At 35.2% G+C, this 6807-nt stretch overlaps 1 non-coding gene across 1 annotated transcript; it reads right to left on the bottom strand.

The window, feature by feature from the left end:
• Window positions 1–1088: 1088 nt before the first annotated feature.
• On the bottom strand, window positions 1089–1190 carry LOC119251744 (U6 spliceosomal RNA). Its single transcript, XR_005126596.1, has one exon. It is a non-coding gene; the product is annotated as a U6 spliceosomal RNA (small nuclear RNA).
• Between the last annotated feature and the right edge of the window lie 5617 nt (window positions 1191–6807).

Genomic DNA, 6807 nt, shown 5'->3' with positions numbered 1-6807 from the left:
CAGCTCAAAACCAAATAGTGAAAGAAGCAAATGTTATGTGACAAGTTGGAGTAGATAATATCTTTCCAATAGAAAAAAATTTGACAGATCCAGCACCCATAGAGTCTCAGGGAATAATGTGCTAGTAACTAGATGATTCTGAAGCAGATTCCAGCTCTGGAGGAACTAAAGTCAATGACACTTGTTACCCCCTTTTAAGTCCCCCATCTGTATATGGGAAGTGAGTTCACTGATTTATCTATGTTGTTTAGTTGGGATCAACTAATTTATGGTTTTATTTTAACTTAATTTTGAAGAAAACATATCCAGTACCCAGTATGGAAAGTATAGGTGGTAATAACTGAAAGAAAAAACATAGCAATTTTTTTATTTTATGACGAATTTGAGGTTTTTCTGAATTCTCTTGTGTTCCTTTGATTTATTATTCCGATTTCTCTTCTATTTCCTAGGCTTGCCTTTCAGCATTTTCTTGGTTTACTTTGACTTCCTTTACTCAGTTTCTTCTATCTCATTCAGTTTATTTATTATAGTGCTTCTGAACTCTCTATTTGATAGGGAGATGTAATCTCCCATCTTTTTTTGTTTGGAGTCTGGAGAGTTGTTGCTCTTACTTTATGACAATATGTTTTCTTGAGGGCTCATATTTTCATGTGTTGGTTTTTTTTGTTTGTTTTCCAATTTTGATTCTTGAGGTCTCCCTTATTTTATTATTATTTTTAATATCTTTAGTGATAACTGAATGGGTTAAACTACTTTACATTTTCTACTGCTGATACTGTGGATTTGTTTGATTTTATTTTTCTCTTTTGTATGTACTGGGGTCAGTTTTGTAGTTACTGAGTCAGCGGGGCTAAGGGGAGAGGAGTCTAGAAGGATTGAGACTTCAGCATGGAAGAGTTGGGGTGATGCTGTTTCCTCTTTGAAGCACCCCTATTATGTCTCCTCTCTGAGGTTTTGGATGAGAGACTGGGCAGTCTCTGCCCATAATATGTTTTCCCCTGATTAATTACCATAGGTCAGGTTCCCAAGAAGCAAATACTGAGATTTGCATAAATGAATTCTTTCATAATTTAGATTTTCATCAGTTAAAAAATGTGGAAGACTTCTTGAATTTGCATATTATCCTTGCACAATGACCATGTTAACCTCTGTATCATTGCAATTTTAGCATATCTGTTGCCAAAGTAAAGTGAATCTTATGTGAAGGAATTTTATGGAGGAGTTCTCTAGGGATCAACAGGTCTAAGAAGTAAAGGAAACAGGACTGGGCAAAGAAATTGGACTACAATACCATCTCAACAAAAGTTACAGCCAATATTTTGGGGAACTGTGGAATTTTGATGACTCTTCAGAATCTTCCCAAATTATTAAGAGGGTCAGGGCTTTTACAAGAACTGGGGTACAGGCCAGAGGTGTGGGGGGGTGAGAGGATTCACCAGAGACAGAGTGGGGAGCAGAACAGGCAGATGGACCAAAGACATTGCTAAGGGGAACAGCAGGCAAGTCAGGAGAGGTCTGCTGTGCCATGTGGGTAGCTCCCTGGCAGGCTGGCACACCAGTCATTGGCTCTGAGGACCTTGGACAAGGATCAAGGGCAATGGCAAATAGGGAAGATTCAATAGTCAACACTCCTGGGAAATAAGTGCTTCTGCAGAAAAGGATCAGAAACACTCACCAGTATTCACCATGTGAACGTACATGGAATCTAACATACTATTCTTTGTGGATCATGTCTTTATTTCCTGGAAGTGACAAATTGCATCTCAAATATTTCTTCAATTCCCTGCAACTGTTGGTACAGTGTATATGGTGCTGAATAAATAACTTGCTGAGATGAATTTGTGTTCTTTCATAAATTTTCATTTTAAAGATATATTAATGAGGCATGTTGAACACATATTATCTCTATTTTACATGGAAAAAATAATTGAGCTATAGCATTATTATTGAAGTTGGTCTATGACTCAATTAATTTAAAAGTTGAATAGAATTTACCTAGGTCTCAGGACTTTTAAGCTGATTGCCTTTGAAAAAAAATTATTTAACTAGCCAAGTACAAATAGAAGCTAAAAAATGAAGACTACAGTCAGGTTAAGAGTTAATAAACTTGCTTCTGAAACCCCTTCTCAAAAAGTCTTGCTTCTGGACCTCCCTGAGGTGCCTCAACTTGATAAGTTATTAGACTTCCTTTTGGCACATATTCACATGCAAAGAGCCAGGACTTTCAACTGAGATTTAGAAAGAAAAAAAAAAAATTGGCTCATTTCCCAGCCTCATATGGTGGAGAGAGCAGAAAGCATCCTCCAGGAATCTTTTAAACCAGCATTATGAGGAAGATGATGTAAAGGACAATTCCTGAAATCATTTTCAGGAGACAAGCCACAGGCTTGAAATCAGGTGAAGTAATAAAGAAGCCTTTTTTAAAAAAAGATTTATTTATTGATGCATACAAGAACTGGGGTGCAGGCCAGAGGTGCAGGGTGGGGGGTGAGAGGATTCACCAGAGACAGAGTGGGGAGCAGAACAGGCAGATCTACTGAAATACACTGCTGAGGGGAGAGGTGGGCAAGTCAGGAGAGGTCTGCTGTGCCATGTGGGTCACCTCCTTGACTGAGGATCAAATTTGTGCTGCAGAGGCTGCGGATAGCTTCATAGTGCTGTGCTTAACCCCTTGCACCACTAGGGAAGTTTCCTTTTCTTTGCCTTCCCTTTTCCCTGTCCATGCTCCATAACTAGACTCCTCCTACCCTAAATCATAATGTTTGTGAAGAAAGTCACCTGTGATGTACCCTATTTCTAGGAAAGCACTGGGAAGCACCTATTCTGCTGCCTGACCCCAGCCATGCACACAAATCTAGTATGTTGTGCAGATGTCACCTAGCAGGGTTTTTCAGGCACTGCCTTGCCTGAGATCCCAGAAGATCTGGGCATAGAAGTTTGGTTCCATTACACGTAAAACTGAGTTCTGGATATCATCACTTAGGCAGGTTACCTCACTTTCTCTGGATACTTGACGGATGGAAAAAGACAGGAACATAGAAATCATGTACAGGCACTCACTCCATAGCCTTACTTAGGAGTAGCTATGAGTGATTCTGCTCTTCTGTTCAATATCAGATCAGTTGTCCTTAAATTGCCTTTTACTATGTCTACATTCTTGGCCATAAATATGATACCTAATCTTTAGCCTAGACCTCATGATGTCCCACAAAATAACTTTAAGCTGCCTATCAAGCTTCATTGGCTCTTTTTGGCACAGTCCATTCCACCAGAAGGTCCTCTATGTTTTATAGAAGTATTTCCCAAGATTGCCCATTCAGGTCCCCTCAAAACAATGGTCACTAACATGCACCCTGTTACCCCCAAACTCTGGAAGTGAAACTGCAGAAACCAAAGCCTGTATTCTGCCAATAAAAATATCCAAGTGAGTCTAAATCTTTTCAACAATTATGGCTATTTAGGTAAATTGATTTCCAACACTAAGTTTCAGGGATATCAGTTCCTCTGCAAATGTATGTTCTTACACTGTGACCACGACCAAGACCAAAGCACCTATAATATTCCTCCATATGACAATGAGCCCCCTCCTTCCTTTGGCCCTACTCTTCATCTTCACATTCTGGTACTTTTAGTTCTGTTGTCAGGTTTCAAGAGTTTGTTTTTGTCTGTTCCTTTGCGTTTTCATATTCCAAAAAAGAGTGAAATCATTCAGTATTTGGCTTTCTTTTCTGACTTATTCTACTTAACATAATCTCCTTATTGTTCCAGTAAAAGAATTTCATATCTTCATATATTCCATTGTATACATGGACCACATCTTCTCTCTCCCATAATTTGCCATTGAGTACTGGGGCTGTTCCCATAGCTTAGGTATTGTTAATAGTGGGGCAGTGCCCATAGGAATGTAAGTATCCTTTCAAAATACTGTTTTTTCATTCTTTGGATAAATACTTAGGAGAGGAATTGCTAGATCATATAGTAGATCTATTTTGAATGTTTTGAGAGAATGCCATGGTGTTTTCTATAGGGGCTAAGCTAGACTGCACCCTAGCAAAAGTGTACTAAGTTTCCTTTCCCCCCACACTCTCGGCAATACTTATTTCTGCTTCTTGACACAGGTTATTCTCACAAAAGTGAGGTGGTATTTCTTTGTGGTTTGGGTTTGCATTCCTGATGACTAGTGATGATGAACATTTATCATGCCCCTTTATGCCATCTGTATATCTTCTATGGAGAAGTGTTTATCTAGCACTTCTGCCCATTTTTTGATTGGGTTATTTATTTTCTTGTTGTTGGCTTGTGTGAATTCTTTACAGATCTTAGGCATTAGCCACTTTTCAGATGGATTGTGTGTTTACTCAGTTTATTTGATATTACCATGCAGTTATCATCAACATTGTGTGACCTATCCTATCACTTTATTTCTTTACCAGTGTCTGACATTGTCAGAATTTTTAAGATTTTAGTCATCAAGGTAGTCATGTAGGGGTAGCCTAGTATTGTTTTAATTTGCATTTCTTTGATGATAACTAATTATAAGATAAACTCATTTGTTATGGTTTTTGGCCACTTGGATAATCTTATTTGTGAAATATCACTTTAAGTCTTTTGACATGTGTTTGCCCTGTATCATATTTGTCTTGTTAATGTATAATATTCACTTATATATTTTGGATACAATTTCTTTTTTAGATGGATGATTACAAATATTTCCCTCCATTTATTATTTGCATTCTAGCTTTCTTAATATTAATTTTGATTAAATCTAGTTTATCAATCTTTTACTTCTTGGTGAGTGATTGTGTATGTGTTCCTGTTCTTGTTAAATTTTTGCCAAGTTAAAAATCATAAAGGCTTTCCCACACTTTCTTTTAAAAGTTTTGTAACTTTTCTTTTTAATTTTAGATCTAGGTACATCTGGAATAAATTTTGGTGTGGTATATAAAAGGTGTTAAAGTAACTTTTTCATAGTATATACAATTAATGTTGGGGAACTTATCCAAAAGGCTGCTCCTTTTACATTGCACTACCACAGTATTTTATTATCAATAAAATACCATTTTCTTTATACCATTATAAAAAATGACATTTTATGCTTGAGTCTATTTATGGGTATTCTCTTATGTTCCATTTGTCTATCTGTCTATACTTGTGCAAAATTCATGATGAGAATTGAAACATTTTTGGCTTAAAATACTAATAAATCTTCAAACATATAAATCTGGTGTATATTTAGATCTTTAAAATAATATCATATTTTATAATGTTTTGTGTAGAAGTATAAATGACTTTTGTTAAATTTTGTCTGAATCATTTGGTATTTGGAGGCTAAATGAAATGTTTTTTAATATTCAATTTCTTGTTTGTTACTAATGAATAGAAACAATCATTAAATTTTATATATCATCTTATATCCAACAGTGCTGTGCTCAGTATATTACATCTGGCTTTTTATCTGTAGAATCCCTTTGCATGTTAAACATACACAATTAAGTTTTACATGAACAATGAAAGTTACATTTCTTGTCAGTTCTTACACATTTAATTTGTTTTTCCTGCTTTGTTGTCTATATAATGATATAAATATATTGAATAGATGTGATAGCACTGGGTATACAAATATCTTAGCATACTTCAAGGGATATAGATCTTTAATATTTAACAGTTAAATAAGATATAGAGGTTTCTTGGTAGCTTTATCTTATCAGATGATTAAGAGAATTTCTATTTCTATTTTGTCATAGGCTTATCATTGGTGATGAATATGAAGACTTTTCAGTATCAGTAGGGATAGTCATATGGTTTTAATCTTCTGCCCTGTCAATTAATTAGTTATTATTTCAAATATTAAACCAACATTTCATTCTTGAAATCAATTCAGTGTGATCAAAATGTAACATTTTTTATATTTCTGGATTTAATTTTCTCATCTGTTGTTTAGATTTTCTTGCATGCATATTCATGAGAGATGTTGGCTTATAATTTCTTTTCTCTTTTGTGCATGTTTTTTGTCAGGTTTTTTGTCAAGTTCATGCTGGATCCATGAAACAAGTTTGCAAATGTTTCTTATTTTTGTGTTCTTGGGAAGAGTTTGATCTTGTTTGCTGTTTTCTTTTCTACAATGTTTTCAAGAATGAAGATGTTTGGTCCTTTAATTTATTTGTAGAGATGTTTTCAGTAAGAATGTGATAATTTTTTTATATTTTGTTTCTTTTTATGTTAGTTCAGTAAGTCCAGTTTTCATCTACAGATGTATTATAGCAATTTTTTTCCTGACATCTTATTTTTGTGAGATATTTACTGTTCTGTTCACTTATACTTGTTAATGAATAAACTTTATTTTTAGAACAATTGTAGGTTTACTGTAAAATTGAGTGAAAAATATGCAGAGTTCTCATATACCTTTTCCCCTCACACACATACAGCCTCCTCTGCTGCCTTCTGGGCCAGAGCAATGTCACAGTCTGTGAATCTACATGGGCATATAATCATCACTCAAAGAGCCAAGATTACATGAGGGCTCATTTTAGGTGTTGTGCATTCTGGTTACAACAGAAAATTATGACAGATATAACATCCAACAGATACATATCTTATCCACCACTGTCATGTCATACAGAATAATTGCATTGTCTTAAAAAGTCCTCTGTACCCTTATTACCCTTCTTTCCCCTGAATCCTTGACAACTAATGATCTTTTTACTGTTTCCATACTTTCTCCTTTTCCAGAAAGTCATATAGTATGCAGTCTTTCAAATTGACTTCAATCACTGAGTAATATCATTTATATTTCCTCCATGTATTTTC

This window comes from Talpa occidentalis, unplaced genomic scaffold (assembly GCF_014898055.3).
Source record: "Talpa occidentalis isolate TD23 unplaced genomic scaffold, MPIMG_talOcc4v2.1, whole genome shotgun sequence".
NCBI lineage: Eukaryota > Metazoa > Chordata > Mammalia > Eulipotyphla > Talpidae > Talpa > Talpa occidentalis.
Note: the sequence above shows the minus strand (reverse complement) of the source record. Positions and strands in the feature narration are given on the sequence as shown.